Raw genomic sequence first — 16005 nt, 5'->3', positions numbered from 1 at the left:
TTGCTTTGAATACAAAACATCAACATTACAAGAGCTGAAACACGCTACATGGTCAAGGTTTTTGGCACGTCAGTTGAATAATTTGAAGATCATGAGTTTTTTGCTCACACGTGGCATCCTCCTTTTCTCAAGAGATTTTGTCACTAACTCTGAACTTTCCAATTCAGTTCTAAACTGTTTCCGATTAGAAAGAACATGGGAGCCCTAATGACAGACAGGACACATGGCTTGTTGAGTCCCTTGACACTTTTGTGTAAAACTGTGTAGTTGAAAAAGGCTTAAGCTATGAAACAAAAGGAAATCTTTTGCAAAAGTCATAATGCATCGCCAATGTTAAGTATTTTTGTTGCAAAGTGAAAATCTACCAGAAACATTTTTGATTGAAAAACACGTGTCAGTCTTTGAATGGTGGCAGTAGCTAAGATAAAGATGCATTCCCATACCGGGAGTCAAACCCGGGCCACCTGGGTGAGAGCCAGGAATCCTAACCGCTAGACCATATGGGAAAAGATGCACTAATGTCTCAGTGACATTATGAAAAAAAAAAGTTTTCTGCTATGCACAATAAACTTCTGCAGATCTGCAGGTACAGCTTGCCTCGTTAGCGCAGTAGGTAGCACGTCAGTCTCATAATCTGAAGCTCGTGAGTTCGAGCCTCACACAGGGGACTGTTCCCTCCTTTTCTCGAGAGATTTTGTCACCAACTTAGAACTTTTCCATTCAATTCTACAACTTTTTCCATTAGAAAGGAAATGGGAATCCAAATAACTTACCGGACCCATGAGTTGTTGAGTCCCTTGACACTTTAGTGTAAAAAGGGGTGGTTGAGAATGAGTTGAGCTACGAATCCAAATTGAATCTTGTGTGAAGGGTCAGAATGAAGTGCCAAAACGCGGGCGTTCAGCATTTTTGCCTGAAAAAAACAAATCCTACTTGAAATACGTTTGACTAAAAAACACGCGTCAGTTTTTGAATGTTGGCAGCGGTGCAGAAAAGGATGCGTTCCCATACCGGGAGTCGAACCCGGGCCGCCTGGGTGAAAACCAGGAATCCTAACCGCTAGACCATATGGGAGAAGATGTACTGCCAGCTCACTTACAATATGAAAAAAAAGAGGTGTACTGCTTTGCACAAGCAACTTCCGCAGATTATTACGTGCATTTTGCCTCGTTAGCGCAGCAGGTAGCGCGTCAGTCTCGTAATCTGAAGGTCATGAGTTCGATTCTCACATGGGGCACTGGTACCGTGTTTCCTTAACTGATTTTGCAACCATCTTGGCTAGAGAGTCACAGCTCTTTTCCATTCAGTAGCAAAATATCACCAATTGATGGAAGGGGAGCTCCAATGACAAACAGGGATAAAGGCTTGTTGAGTCCCTTAACACCCAGGAATTAAAAGTGAGAGATATGAATGGTTTGAGATATGACATCAAATAAGCTTTTGTGCAAATAAATATCCAAAAAACCTGGTGGTCTGCATTTTTGGCTGCAAAGAGCAGTTCCAACCTAAACTGATTCTGTCTGCAAGGCACGTGTTGGCTTTGGAATGTGGACACTAGTCCCCAAAAAAAAGTCTCTCCCATAGCAGGAATCGAACCAGTCAACCAGGAATACTAACTAAGTCTTTCTCCACATGGTGTAAGCAGTACAGTAAACAGCAAGACAGGTGTAAAAAAAAAAAAAAAAAAAAGAGTGTTTTGCTTTGAATACAAAACATCAACATTACAAGAGCTGAAACACGCTACATGGTCAAGGTTTTTGGCACGTCAGTTGAATAATTTGAAGATCATGAGTTTTTTGCTCACACGTGGCATCCTCCTTTTCTCAAGAGATTTTGTCACTAACTCTGAACTTTCCAATTCAGTTCTAAACTGTTTCCGATTAGAAAGAACATGGGAGCCCTAATGACAGACAGGACACATGGCTTGTTGAGTCCCTTGACACTTTTGTGTAAAACTGTGTAGTTGAAAAAGGCTTAAGCTATGAAACAAAAGGAAATCTTTTGCAAAAGTCATAATGCATCGCCAATGTTAAGTATTTTTGTTGCAAAGTGAAAATCTACCAGAAACATTTTTGATTGAAAAACACGTGTCAGTCTTTGAATGGTGGCAGTAGCTAAGATAAAGATGCATTCCCATACCGGGAGTCAAACCCGGGCCACCTGGGTGAGAGCCAGGAATCCTAACCGCTAGACCATATGGGAAAAGATGCACTAATGTCTCAGTGACATTATGAAAAAAAAAAGTTTTCTGCTATGCACAATAAACTTCTGCAGATCTGCAGGTACAGCTTGCCTCGTTAGCGCAGTAGGTAGCACGTCAGTCTCATAATCTGAAGCTCGTGAGTTCGAGCCTCACACGGGGCACTGTTCCCTCCTTTTCTCGAGAGATTTTGTCACCAACTTAGAACTTTTCCATTCAATTCTACAACTTTTTCCATTAGAAAGGAAATGGGAATCCAAATAACTTACCGGACCCATGAGTTGTTGAGTCCCTTGACACTTTAGTGTAAAAAGGGGTGGTTGAGAATGAGTTGAGCTACGAATCCAAATTGAATCTTGTGTGAAGGGTCAGAATGAAGTGCCAAAACGCGGGCGTTCAGCATTTTTGCCTGAAAAAAACAAATCCTACTTGAAATACGTTTGACTAAAAAACACGCGTCAGTTTTTGAATGTTGGCAGCGGTGCAGAAAAGGATGCGTTCCCATACCGGGAGTCGAACCCGGGCCGCCTGGGTGAAAACCAGGAATCCTAACCGCTAGACCATATGGGAGAAGATGTACTGCCAGCTCACTTACAATATGAAAAAAAAGAGGTGTACTGCTTTGCACAAGCAACTTCCGCAGATTATTACGTGCATTTTGCCTCGTTAGCGCAGCAGGTAGCGCGTCAGTCTCGTAATCTGAAGGTCATGAGTTCGATTCTCACATGGGGCACTGGTACCGTGTTTCCTTAACTGATTTTGCAACCATCTTGGCTAGAGAGTCACAGCTCTTTTCCATTCAGTAGCAAAATATCACCAATTGATGGAAGGGGAGCTCCAATGACAAACAGGGATAAAGGCTTGTTGAGTCCCTTAACACCCAGGAATTAAAAGTGAGAGATATGAATGGTTTGAGATATGACATCAAATAAGCTTTTGTGCAAATAAATATCCAAAAAACCTGGTGGTCTGCATTTTTGGCTGCAAAGAGCAGTTCCAACCTAAACTGATTCTGTCTGCAAGGCACGTGTTGGCTTTGGAATGTGGACACTAGTCCCCAAAAAAAAGTCTCTCCCATAGCAGGAATCGAACCAGTCAACCAGGAATACTAACTAAGTCTTTCTCCACATGGTGTAAGCAGTACAGTAAACAGCAAGACAGGTGTAAAAAAAAAAAAAAAAAAAAGAGTGTTTTGCTTTGAATACAAAACATCAACATTACAAGAGCTGAAACACGCTACATGGTCAAGGTTTTTGGCACGTCAGTTGAATAATTTGAAGATCATGAGTTTTTTGCTCACACGTGGCATCCTCCTTTTCTCAAGAGATTTTGTCACTAACTCTGAACTTTCCAATTCAGTTCTAAACTGTTTCCGATTAGAAAGAACATGGGAGCCCTAATGACAGACAGGACACATGGCTTGTTGAGTCCCTTGACACTTTTGTGTAAAACTGTGTAGTTGAAAAAGGCTTAAGCTATGAAACAAAAGGAAATCTTTTGCAAAAGTCATAATGCATCGCCAATGTTAAGTATTTTTGTTGCAAAGTGAAAATCTACCAGAAACATTTTTGATTGAAAAACACGTGTCAGTCTTTGAATGGTGGCAGTAGCTAAGATAAAGATGCATTCCCATACCGGGAGTCAAACCCGGGCCACCTGGGTGAGAGCCAGGAATCCTAACCGCTAGACCATATGGGAAAAGATGCACTAATGTCTCAGTGACATTATGAAAAAAAAAAGTTTTCTGCTATGCACAATAAACTTCTGCAGATCTGCAGGTACAGCTTGCCTCGTTAGCGCAGTAGGTAGCACGTCAGTCTCATAATCTGAAGCTCGTGAGTTCGAGCCTCACACAGGGCACTGTTCCCTCCTTTTCTCGAGAGATTTTGTCACCAACTTAGAACTTTTCCATTCAATTCTACAACTTTTTCCATTAGAAAGGAAATGGGAATCCAAATAACTTACCGGACCCATGAGTTGTTGAGTCCCTTGACACTTTAGTGTAAAAAGGGGTGGTTGAGAATGAGTTGAGCTACGAATCCAAATTGAATCTTGTGTGAAGGGTCAGAATGAAGTGCCAAAACGCGGGCGTTCAGCATTTTTGCCTGAAAAAAACAAATCCTACTTGAAATACGTTTGACTAAAAAACACGCGTCAGTTTTTGAATGTTGGCAGCGGTGCAGAAAAGGATGCGTTCCCATACCGGGAGTCGAACCCGGGCCGCCTGGGTGAAAACCAGGAATCCTAACCGCTAGACCATATGGGAGAAGATGTACTGCCAGCTCACTTACAATATGAAAAAAAAGAGGTGTACTGCTTTGCACAAGCAACTTCCGCAGATTATTACGTGCATTTTGCCTCGTTAGCGCAGCAGGTAGCGCGTCAGTCTCGTAATCTGAAGGTCATGAGTTCGATTCTCACATGGGGCACTGGTACCGTGTTTCCTTAACTGATTTTGCAACCATCTTGGCTAGAGAGTCACAGCTCTTTTCCATTCAGTAGCAAAATATCACCAATTGATGGAAGGGGAGCTCCAATGACAAACAGGGATAAAGGCTTGTTGAGTCCCTTAACACCCAGGAATTAAAAGTGAGAGATATGAATGGTTTGAGATATGACATCAAATAAGCTTTTGTGCAAATAAATATCCAAAAAACCTGGTGGTCTGCATTTTTGGCTGCAAAGAGCAGTTCCAACCTAAACTGATTCTGTCTGCAAGGCACGTGTTGGCTTTGGAATGTGGACACTAGTCCCCAAAAAAAAGTCTCTCCCATAGCAGGAATCGAACCAGTCAACCAGGAATACTAACTAAGTCTTTCTCCACATGGTGTAAGCAGTACAGTAAACAGCAAGACAGGTGTAAAAAAAAAAAAAAAAAAAAGAGTGTTTTGCTTTGAATACAAAACATCAACATTACAAGAGCTGAAACACGCTACATGGTCAAGGTTTTTGGCACGTCAGTTGAATAATTTGAAGATCATGAGTTTTTTGCTCACACGTGGCATCCTCCTTTTCTCAAGAGATTTTGTCACTAACTCTGAACTTTCCAATTCAGTTCTAAACTGTTTCCGATTAGAAAGAACATGGGAGCCCTAATGACAGACAGGACACATGGCTTGTTGAGTCCCTTGACACTTTTGTGTAAAACTGTGTAGTTGAAAAAGGCTTAAGCTATGAAACAAAAGGAAATCTTTTGCAAAAGTCATAATGCATCGCCAATGTTAAGTATTTTTGTTGCAAAGTGAAAATCTACCAGAAACATTTTTGATTGAAAAACACGTGTCAGTCTTTGAATGGTGGCAGTAGCTAAGATAAAGATGCATTCCCATACCGGGAGTCAAACCCGGGCCACCTGGGTGAGAGCCAGGAATCCTAACCGCTAGACCATATGGGAAAAGATGCACTAATGTCTCAGTGACATTATGAAAAAAAAAAGTTTTCTGCTATGCACAATAAACTTCTGCAGATCTGCAGGTACAGCTTGCCTCGTTAGCGCAGTAGGTAGCACGTCAGTCTCATAATCTGAAGCTCGTGAGTTCGAGCCTCACACGGGGCACTGTTCCCTCCTTTTCTCGAGAGATTTTGTCACCAACTTAGAACTTTTCCATTCAATTCTACAACTTTTTCCATTAGAAAGGAAATGGGAATCCAAATAACTTACCGGACCCATGAGTTGTTGAGTCCCTTGACACTTTAGTGTAAAAAGGGGTGGTTGAGAATGAGTTGAGCTACGAATCCAAATTGAATCTTGTGTGAAGGGTCAGAATGAAGTGCCAAAACGCGGGCGTTCAGCATTTTTGCCTGAAAAAAACAAATCCTACTTGAAATACGTTTGACTAAAAAACACGCGTCAGTTTTTGAATGTTGGCAGCGGTGCAGAAAAGGATGCGTTCCCATACCGGGAGTCGAACCCGGGCCACCTGGGTGAAAACCAGGAATCCTAACCGCTAGACCATATGGGAGAAGATGTACTGCCAGCTCACTTACAATATGAAAAAAAAGAGGTGTACTGCTTTGCACAAGCAACTTCCGCAGATTATTACGTGCATTTTGCCTCGTTAGCGCAGCAGGTAGCGCGTCAGTCTCGTAATCTGAAGGTCATGAGTTCGATTCTCACATGGGGCACTGGTACCGTGTTTCCTTAACTGATTTTGCAACCATCTTGGCTAGAGAGTCACAGCTCTTTTCCATTCAGTAGCAAAATATCACCAATTGATGGAAGGGGAGCTCCAATGACAAACAGGGATAAAGGCTTGTTGAGTCCCTTAACACCCAGGAATTAAAAGTGAGAGATATTAATGGTTTGAGATATGACATCAAATAAGCTTTTGTGCAAATAAATATCCAAAAAACCTGGTGGTCTGCATTTTTGGCTGCAAAGAGCAGTTCCAACCTAAACTGATTCTGTCTGCAAGGCACGTGTTGGCTTTGGAATGTGGACACTAGTCCCCAAAAAAAAGTCTCTCCCATAGCAGGAATCGAACCAGTCAACCAGGAATACTAACTAAGTCTTTCTCCACATGGTGTAAGCAGTACAGTAAACAGCAAGACAGGTGTAAAAAAAAAAAAAAAAAAAAAGAGTGTTTTGCTTTGAATACAAAACATCAACATTACAAGAGCTGAAACACGCTACATGGTCAAGGTTTTTGGCACGTCAGTTGAATAATTTGAAGATCATGAGTTTTTTGCTCACACGTGGCATCCTCCTTTTCTCAAGAGATTTTGTCACTAACTCTGAACTTTCCAATTCAGTTCTAAACTGTTTCCGATTAGAAAGAACATGGGAGCCCTAATGACAGACAGGACACATGGCTTGTTGAGTCCCTTGACACTTTTGTGTAAAACTGTGTAGTTGAAAAAGGCTTAAGCTATGAAACAAAAGGAAATCTTTTGCAAAAGTCATAATGCATCGCCAATGTTAAGTATTTTTGTTGCAAAGTGAAAATCTACCAGAAACATTTTTGATTGAAAAACACGTGTCAGTCTTTGAATGGTGGCAGTAGCTAAGATAAAGATGCATTCCCATACCGGGAGTCAAACCCGGGCCACCTGGGTGAGAGCCAGGAATCCTAACCGCTAGACCATATGGGAAAAGATGCACTAATGTCTCAGTGACATTATGAAAAAAAAAAGTTTTCTGCTATGCACAATAAACTTCTGCAGATCTGCAGGTACAGCTTGCCTCGTTAGCGCAGTAGGTAGCACGTCAGTCTCATAATCTGAAGCTCGTGAGTTCGAGCCTCACACGGGGCACTGTTCCCTCCTTTTCTCGAGAGATTTTGTCACCAACTTAGAACTTTTCCATTCAATTCTACAACTTTTTCCATTAGAAAGGAAATGGGAATCCAAATAACTTACCGGACCCATGAGTTGTTGAGTCCCTTGACACTTTAGTGTAAAAAGGGGTGGTTGAGAATGAGTTGAGCTACGAATCCAAATTGAATCTTGTGTGAAGGGTCAGAATGAAGTGCCAAAACGCGGGCGTTCAGCATTTTTGCCTGAAAAAAACAAATCCTACTTGAAATACGTTTGACTAAAAAACACGCGTCAGTTTTTGAATGTTGGCAGCGGTGCAGAAAAGGATGCGTTCCCATACCGGGAGTCGAACCCGGGCCACCTGGGTGAAAACCAGGAATCCTAACCGCTAGACCATATGGGAGAAGATGTACTGCCAGCTCACTTACAATATGAAAAAAAAGAGGTGTACTGCTTTGCACAAGCAACTTCCGCAGATTATTACGTGCATTTTGCCTCGTTAGCGCAGCAGGTAGCGCGTCAGTCTCGTAATCTGAAGGTCATGAGTTCGATTCTCACATGGGGCACTGGTACCGTGTTTCCTTAACTGATTTTGCAACCATCTTGGCTAGAGAGTCACAGCTCTTTTCCATTCAGTAGCAAAATATCACCAATTGATGGAAGGGGAGCTCCAATGACAAACAGGGATAAAGGCTTGTTGAGTCCCTTAACACCCAGGAATTAAAAGTGAGAGATATGAATGGTTTGAGATATGACATCAAATAAGCTTTTGTGCAAATAAATATCCAAAAAACCTGGTGGTCTGCATTTTTGGCTGCAAAGAGCAGTTCCAACCTAAACTGATTCTGTCTGCAAGGCACGTGTTGGCTTTGGAATGTGGACACTAGTCCCCAAAAAAAAGTCTCTCCCATAGCAGGAATCGAACCAGTCAACCAGGAATACTAACTAAGTCTTTCTCCACATGGTGTAAGCAGTACAGTAAACAGCAAGACAGGTGTAAAAAAAAAAAAAAAAAAAAAAAAAAGAGTGTTTTGCTTTGAATACAAAACATCAACATTACAAGAGCTGAAACACGCTACATGGTCAAGGTTTTTGGCACGTCAGTTGAATAATTTGAAGATCATGAGTTTTTTGCTCACACGTGGCATCCTCCTTTTCTCAAGAGATTTTGTCACTAACTCTGAACTTTCCAATTCAGTTCTAAACTGTTTCCGATTAGAAAGAACATGGGAGCCCTAATGACAGACAGGACACATGGCTTGTTGAGTCCCTTGACACTTTTGTGTAAAACTGTGTAGTTGAAAAAGGCTTAAGCTATGAAACAAAAGGAAATCTTTTGCAAAAGTCATAATGCATCGCCAATGTTAAGTATTTTTGTTGCAAAGTGAAAATCTACCAGAAACATTTTTGATTGAAAAACACGTGTCAGTCTTTGAATGGTGGCAGTAGCTAAGATAAAGATGCATTCCCATACCGGGAGTCAAACCCGGGCCACCTGGGTGAGAGCCAGGAATCCTAACCGCTAGACCATATGGGAAAAGATGCACTAATGTCTCAGTGACATTATGAAAAAAAAAAGTTTTCTGCTATGCACAATAAACTTCTGCAGATCTGCAGGTACAGCTTGCCTCGTTAGCGCAGTAGGTAGCACGTCAGTCTCATAATCTGAAGCTCGTGAGTTCGAGCCTCACACGGGGCACTGTTCCCTCCTTTTCTCGAGAGATTTTGTCACCAACTTAGAACTTTTCCATTCAATTCTACAACTTTTTCCATTAGAAAGGAAATGGGAATCCAAATAACTTACCGGACCCATGAGTTGTTGAGTCCCTTGACACTTTAGTGTAAAAAGGGGTGGTTGAGAATGAGTTGAGCTACGAATCCAAATTGAATCTTGTGTGAAGGGTCAGAATGAAGTGCCAAAACGCGGGCGTTCAGCATTTTTGCCTGAAAAAAACAAATCCTACTTGAAATACGTTTGACTAAAAAACACGCGTCAGTTTTTGAATGTTGGCAGCGGTGCAGAAAAGGATGCGTTCCCATACCGGGAGTCAAACCCGGGCCGCCTGGGTGAAAACCAGGAATCCTAACCGCTAGACCATATGGGAGAAGATGTACTGCCAGCTCACTTACAATATGAACAAAAAGAGGTGTACTGCTTTGCACAAGCAACTTCCGCAGATTATTACGTGCATTTTGCCTCGTTAGCGCAGCAGGTAGCGCGTCAGTCTCGTAATCTGAAGGTCATGAGTTCGATTCTCACATGGGGCACTGGTACCGTGTTTCCTTAACTGATTTTGCAACCATCTTGGCTAGAGAGTCACAGCTCTTTTCCATTCAGTAGCAAAATATCACCAATTGATGGAAGGGGAGCTCCAATGACAAACAGGGATAAAGGCTTGTTGAGTCCCTTAACACCCAGGAATTAAAAGTGAGAGATATGAATGGTTTGAGATATGACATCAAATAAGCTTTTGTGCAAATAAATATCCAAAAAACCTGGTGGTCTGCATTTTTGGCTGCAAAGAGCAGTTCCAACCTAAACTGATTCTGTCTGCAAGGCACGTGTTGGCTTTGGAATGTGGACACTAGTCCCCAAAAAAAAGTCTCTCCCATAGCAGGAATCGAACCAGTCAACCAGGAATACTAACTAAGTCTTTCTCCACATGGTGTAAGCAGTACAGTAAACAGCAAGACAGGTGTAAAAAAAAAAAAAAAAAAAAGAGTGTTTTGCTTTGAATACAAAACATCAACATTACAAGAGCTGAAACACGCTACATGGTCAAGGTTTTTGGCACGTCAGTTGAATAATTTGAAGATCATGAGTTTTTTGCTCACACGTGGCATCCTCCTTTTCTCAAGAGATTTTGTCACTAACTCTGAACTTTCCAATTCAGTTCTAAACTGTTTCCGATTAGAAAGAACATGGGAGCCCTAATGACAGACAGGACACATGGCTTGTTGAGTCCCTTGACACTTTTGTGTAAAACTGTGTAGTTGAAAAAGGCTTAAGCTATGAAACAAAAGGAAATCTTTTGCAAAAGTCATAATGCATCGCCAATGTTAAGTATTTTTGTTGCAAAGTGAAAATCTACCAGAAACATTTTTGATTGAAAAACACGTGTCAGTCTTTGAATGGTGGCAGTAGCTAAGATAAAGATGCATTCCCATACCGGGAGTCAAACCCGGGCCACCTGGGTGAGAGCCAGGAATCCTAACCGCTAGACCATATGGGAAAAGATGCACTAATGTCTCAGTGACATTATGAAAAAAAAAAGTTTTCTGCTATGCACAATAAACTTCTGCAGATCTGCAGGTACAGCTTGCCTCGTTAGCGCAGTAGGTAGCACGTCAGTCTCATAATCTGAAGCTCGTGAGTTCGAGCCTCACACGGGGCACTGTTCCCTCCTTTTCTCGAGAGATTTTGTCACCAACTTAGAACTTTTCCATTCAATTCTACAACTTTTTCCATTAGAAAGGAAATGGGAATCCAAATAACTTACCGGACCCATGAGTTGTTGAGTCCCTTGACACTTTAGTGTAAAAAGGGGTGGTTGAGAATGAGTTGAGCTACGAATCCAAATTGAATCTTGTGTGAAGGGTCAGAATGAAGTGCCAAAACGCGGGCGTTCAGCATTTTTGCCTGAAAAAAACAAATCCTACTTGAAATACGTTTGACTAAAAAACACGCGTCAGTTTTTGAATGTTGGCAGCGGTGCAGAAAAGGATGCGTTCCCATACCGGGAGTCAAACCCGGGCCGCCTGGGTGAAAACCAGGAATCCTAACCGCTAGACCATATGGGAGAAGATGTACTGCCAGCTCACTTACAATATGAAAAAAAAGAGGTGTACTGCTTTGCACAAGCAACTTCCGCAGATTATTACGTGCATTTTGCCTCGTTAGCGCAGCAGGTAGCGCGTCAGTCTCGTAATCTGAAGGTCATGAGTTCGATTCTCACATGGGGCACTGGTACCGTGTTTCCTTAACTGATTTTGCAACCATCTTGGCTAGAGAGTCACAGCTCTTTTCCATTCAGTAGCAAAATATCACCAATTGATGGAAGGGGAGCTCCAATGACAAACAGGGATAAAGGCTTGTTGAGTCCCTTAACACCCAGGAATTAAAAGTGAGAGATATGAATGGTTTGAGATATGACATCAAATAAGCTTTTGTGCAAATAAATATCCAAAAAACCTGGTGGTCTGCATTTTTGGCTGCAAAGAGCAGTTCCAACCTAAACTGATTCTGTCTGCAAGGCACGTGTTGGCTTTGGAATGTGGACACTAGTCCCCAAAAAAAAGTCTCTCCCATAGCAGGAATCGAACCAGTCAACCAGGAATACTAACTAAGTCTTTCTCCACATGGTGTAAGCAGTACAGTAAACAGCAAGACAGGTGTAAAAAAAAAAAAAAAAAAAAGAGTGTTTTGCTTTGAATACAAAACATCAACATTACAAGAGCTGAAACACGCTACATGGTCAAGGTTTTTGGCACGTCAGTTGAATAATTTGAAGATCATGAGTTTTTTGCTCACACGTGGCATCCTCCTTTTCTCAAGAGATTTTGTCACTAACTCTGAACTTTCCAATTCAGTTCTAAACTGTTTCCGATTAGAAAGAACATGGGAGCCCTAATGACAGACAGGACACATGGCTTGTTGAGTCCCTTGACACTTTTGTGTAAAACTGTGTAGTTGAAAAAGGCTTAAGCTATGAAACAAAAGGAAATCTTTTGCAAAAGTCATAATGCATCGCCAATGTTAAGTATTTTTGTTGCAAAGTGAAAATCTACCAGAAACATTTTTGATTGAAAAACACGTGTCAGTCTTTGAATGGTGGCAGTAGCTAAGATAAAGATGCATTCCCATACCGGGAGTCAAACCCGGGCCACCTGGGTGAGAGCCAGGAATCCTAACCGCTAGACCATATGGGAAAAGATGCACTAATGTCTCAGTGACATTATGAAAAAAAAAAGTTTTCTGCTATGCACAATAAACTTCTGCAGATCTGCAGGTACAGCTTGCCTCGTTAGCGCAGTAGGTAGCACGTCAGTCTCATAATCTGAAGCTCGTGAGTTCGAGCCTCACACGGGGCACTGTTCCCTCCTTTTCTCGAGAGATTTTGTCACCAACTTAGAACTTTTCCATTCAATTCTACAACTTTTTCCATTAGAAAGGAAATGGGAATCCAAATAACTTACCGGACCCATGAGTTGTTGAGTCCCTTGACACTTTAGTGTAAAAAGGGGTGGTTGAGAATGAGTTGAGCTACGAATCCAAATTGAATCTTGTGTGAAGGGTCAGAATGAAGTGCCAAAACGCGGGCGTTCAGCATTTTTGCCTGAAAAAAACAAATCCTACTTGAAATACGTTTGACTAAAAAACACGCGTCAGTTTTTGAATGTTGGCAGCGGTGCAGAAAAGGATGCGTTCCCATACCGGGAGTCGAACCCGGGCCGCCTGGGTGAAAACCAGGAATCCTAACCGCTAGACCATATGGGAGAAGATGTACTGCCAGCTCACTTACAATATGAAAAAAAAGAGGTGTACTGCTTTGCACAAGCAACTTCCGCAGATTATTACGTGCATTTTGCCTCGTTAGCGCAGCAGGTAGCGCGTCAGTCTCGTAATCTGAAGGTCATGAGTTCGATTCTCACATGGGGCACTGGTACCGTGTTTCCTTAACTGATTTTGCAACCATCTTGGCTAGAGAGTCACAGCTCTTTTCCATTCAGTAGCAAAATATCACCAATTGATGGAAGGGGAGCTCCAATGACAAACAGGGATAAAGGCTTGTTGAGTCCCTTAACACCCAGGAATTAAAAGTGAGAGATATGAATGGTTTGAGATATGACATCAAATAAGCTTTTGTGCAAATAAATATCCAAAAAACCTGGTGGTCTGCATTTTTGGCTGCAAAGAGCAGTTCCAACCTAAACTGATTCTGTCTGCAAGGCACGTGTTGGCTTTGGAATGTGGACACTAGTCCCCAAAAAAAAGTCTCTCCCATAGCAGGAATCGAACCAGTCAACCAGGAATACTAACTAAGTCTTTCTCCACATGGTGTAAGCAGTACAGTAAACAGCAAGACAGGTGTAAAAAAAAAAAAAAAAAAAAGAGTGTTTTGCTTTGAATACAAAACATCAACATTACAAGAGCTGAAACACGCTACATGGTCAAGGTTTTTGGCACGTCAGTTGAATAATTTGAAGATCATGAGTTTTTTGCTCACACGTGGCATCCTCCTTTTCTCAAGAGATTTTGTCACTAACTCTGAACTTTCCAATTCAGTTCTAAACTGTTTCCGATTAGAAAGAACATGGGAGCCCTAATGACAGACAGGACACATGGCTTGTTGAGTCCCTTGACACTTTTGTGTAAAACTGTGTAGTTGAAAAAGGCTTAAGCTATGAAACAAAAGGAAATCTTTTGCAAAAGTCATAATGCATCGCCAATGTTAAGTATTTTTGTTGCAAAGTGAAAATCTACCAGAAACATTTTTGATTGAAAAACACGTGTCAGTCTTTGAATGGTGGCAGTAGCTAAGATAAAGATGCATTCCCATACCGGGAGTCAAACCCGGGCCACCTGGGTGAGAGCCAGGAATCCTAACCGCTAGACCATATGGGAAAAGATGCACTAATGTCTCAGTGACATTATGAAAAAAAAAAGTTTTCTGCTATGCACAATAAACTTCTGCAGATCTGCAGGTACAGCTTGCCTCGTTAGCGCAGTAGGTAGCACGTCAGTCTCATAATCTGAAGCTCGTGAGTTCGAGCCTCACACGGGGCACTGTTCCCTCCTTTTCTCGAGAGATTTTGTCACCAACTTAGAACTTTTCCATTCAATTCTACAACTTTTTCCATTAGAAAGGAAATGGGAATCCAAATAACTTACCGGACCCATGAGTTGTTGAGTCCCTTGACACTTTAGTGTAAAAAGGGGTGGTTGAGAATGAGTTGAGCTACGAATCCAAATTGAATCTTGTGTGAAGGGTCAGAATGAAGTGCCAAAACGCGGGCGTTCAGCATTTTTGCCTGAAAAAAACAAATCCTACTTGAAATACGTTTGACTAAAAAACACGCGTCAGTTTTTGAATGTTGGCAGCGGTGCAGAAAAGGATGCGTTCCCATACCGGGAGTCGAACCCGGGCCGCCTGGGTGAAAACCAGGAATCCTAACCGCTAGACCATATGGGAGAAGATGTACTGCCAGCTCACTTACAATATGAAAAAAAAGAGGTGTACTGCTTTGCACAAGCAACTTCCGCAGATTATTACGTGCATTTTGCCTCGTTAGCGCAGCAGGTAGCGCGTCAGTCTCGTAATCTGAAGGTCATGAGTTCGATTCTCACATGGGGCACTGGTACCGTGTTTCCTTAACTGATTTTGCAACCATCTTGGCTAGAGAGTCACAGCTCTTTTCCATTCAGTAGCAAAATATCACCAATTGATGGAAGGGGAGCTCCAATGACAAACAGGGATAAAGGCTTGTTGAGTCCCTTAACACCCAGGAATTAAAAGTGAGAGATATGAATGGTTTGAGATATGACATCAAATAAGCTTTTGTGCAAATAAATATCCAAAAAACCTGGTGGTCTGCATTTTTGGCTGCAAAGAGCAGTTCCAACCTAAACTGATTCTGTCTGCAAGGCACGTGTTGGCTTTGGAATGTGGACACTAGTCCCCAAAAAAAAGTCTCTCCCATAGCAGGAATCGAACCAGTCAACCAGGAATACTAACTAAGTCTTTCTCCACATGGTGTAAGCAGTACAGTAAACAGCAAGACAGGTGTAAAAAAAAAAAAAAAAAAAAGAGTGTTTTGCTTTGAATACAAAACATCAACATTACAAGAGCTGAAACACGCTACATGGTCAAGGTTTTTGGCACGTCAGTTGAATAATTTGAAGATCATGAGTTTTTTGCTCACACGTGGCATCCTCCTTTTCTCAAGAGATTTTGTCACTAACTCTGAACTTTCCAATTCAGTTCTAAACTGTTTCCGATTAGAAAGAACATGGGAGCCCTAATGACAGACAGGACACATGGCTTGTTGAGTCCCTTGACACTTTTGTGTAAAACTGTGTAGTTGAAAAAGGCTTAAGCTATGAAACAAAAGGAAATCTTTTGCAAAAGTCATAATGCATCGCCAATGTTAAGTATTTTTGTTGCAAAGTGAAAATCTACCAGAAACATTTTTGATTGAAAAACACGTGTCAGTCTTTGAATGGTGGCAGTAGCTAAGATAAAGATGCATTCCCATACCGGGAGTCAAACCCGGGCCACCTGGGTGAGAGCCAGGAATCCTAACCGCTAGACCATATGGGAAAAGATGCACTAATGTCTCAGTGACATTATGAAAAAAAAAAGTTTTCTGCTATGCACAATAAACTTCTGCAGATCTGCAGGTACAGCTTGCCTCGTTAGCGCAGTAGGTAGCACGTCAGTCTCATAATCTGAAGCTCGTGAGTTCGAGCCTCACACGGGGCACTGTTCCCTCCTTTTCTCGAGAGATTTTGTCACCAACTTAGAACTTTTCCATTCAATTCTACAACT

General features: G+C 41.8%; 9 non-coding genes across 9 annotated transcripts; all 9 read right to left on the bottom strand.

The window, feature by feature from the left end:
* Nucleotides 1-1002: 1002 nt before the first annotated feature.
* TRNAE-UUC (transfer RNA glutamic acid (anticodon UUC)) lies at nt 1003-1074 on the bottom strand. Its single transcript has one exon. It is a non-coding gene; the product is annotated as a tRNA-Glu (tRNA).
* A 1624-nt stretch (nt 1075-2698) lies between these two features.
* TRNAE-UUC (transfer RNA glutamic acid (anticodon UUC)) lies at nt 2699-2770 on the bottom strand. The gene has a single exon. It is a non-coding gene; the product is annotated as a tRNA-Glu (tRNA).
* Nucleotides 2771-4394: 1624 nt separating this feature from the next.
* Nucleotides 4395-4466, bottom strand: TRNAE-UUC (transfer RNA glutamic acid (anticodon UUC)). The gene has a single exon. It is a non-coding gene; the product is annotated as a tRNA-Glu (tRNA).
* A 1624-nt stretch (nt 4467-6090) lies between these two features.
* TRNAE-UUC (transfer RNA glutamic acid (anticodon UUC)) lies at nt 6091-6162 on the bottom strand. The gene has a single exon. It is a non-coding gene; the product is annotated as a tRNA-Glu (tRNA).
* Nucleotides 6163-7787: 1625 nt separating this feature from the next.
* TRNAE-UUC (transfer RNA glutamic acid (anticodon UUC)) lies at nt 7788-7859 on the bottom strand. Its single transcript has one exon. It is a non-coding gene; the product is annotated as a tRNA-Glu (tRNA).
* A 1630-nt stretch (nt 7860-9489) lies between these two features.
* On the bottom strand, nt 9490-9561 carry TRNAE-UUC (transfer RNA glutamic acid (anticodon UUC)). The gene has a single exon. It is a non-coding gene; the product is annotated as a tRNA-Glu (tRNA).
* Nucleotides 9562-11185: 1624 nt separating this feature from the next.
* On the bottom strand, nt 11186-11257 carry TRNAE-UUC (transfer RNA glutamic acid (anticodon UUC)). The gene has a single exon. It is a non-coding gene; the product is annotated as a tRNA-Glu (tRNA).
* A 1624-nt stretch (nt 11258-12881) lies between these two features.
* Nucleotides 12882-12953, bottom strand: TRNAE-UUC (transfer RNA glutamic acid (anticodon UUC)). The gene has a single exon. It is a non-coding gene; the product is annotated as a tRNA-Glu (tRNA).
* Nucleotides 12954-14577: 1624 nt separating this feature from the next.
* TRNAE-UUC (transfer RNA glutamic acid (anticodon UUC)) lies at nt 14578-14649 on the bottom strand. The gene has a single exon. It is a non-coding gene; the product is annotated as a tRNA-Glu (tRNA).
* Between the last annotated feature and the right edge of the window lie 1356 nt (nt 14650-16005).

This window comes from Phyllobates terribilis, unplaced genomic scaffold (assembly GCF_046119375.1).
Source record: "Phyllobates terribilis strain yellow unplaced genomic scaffold, ASM4611937v1 Scaffold_1248__1_contigs__length_344610, whole genome shotgun sequence".
Classification (NCBI taxonomy): Eukaryota; Metazoa; Chordata; class Amphibia; order Anura; family Dendrobatidae; genus Phyllobates; species Phyllobates terribilis.
This window is presented reverse-complemented; position numbering and strand designations above follow the sequence as displayed.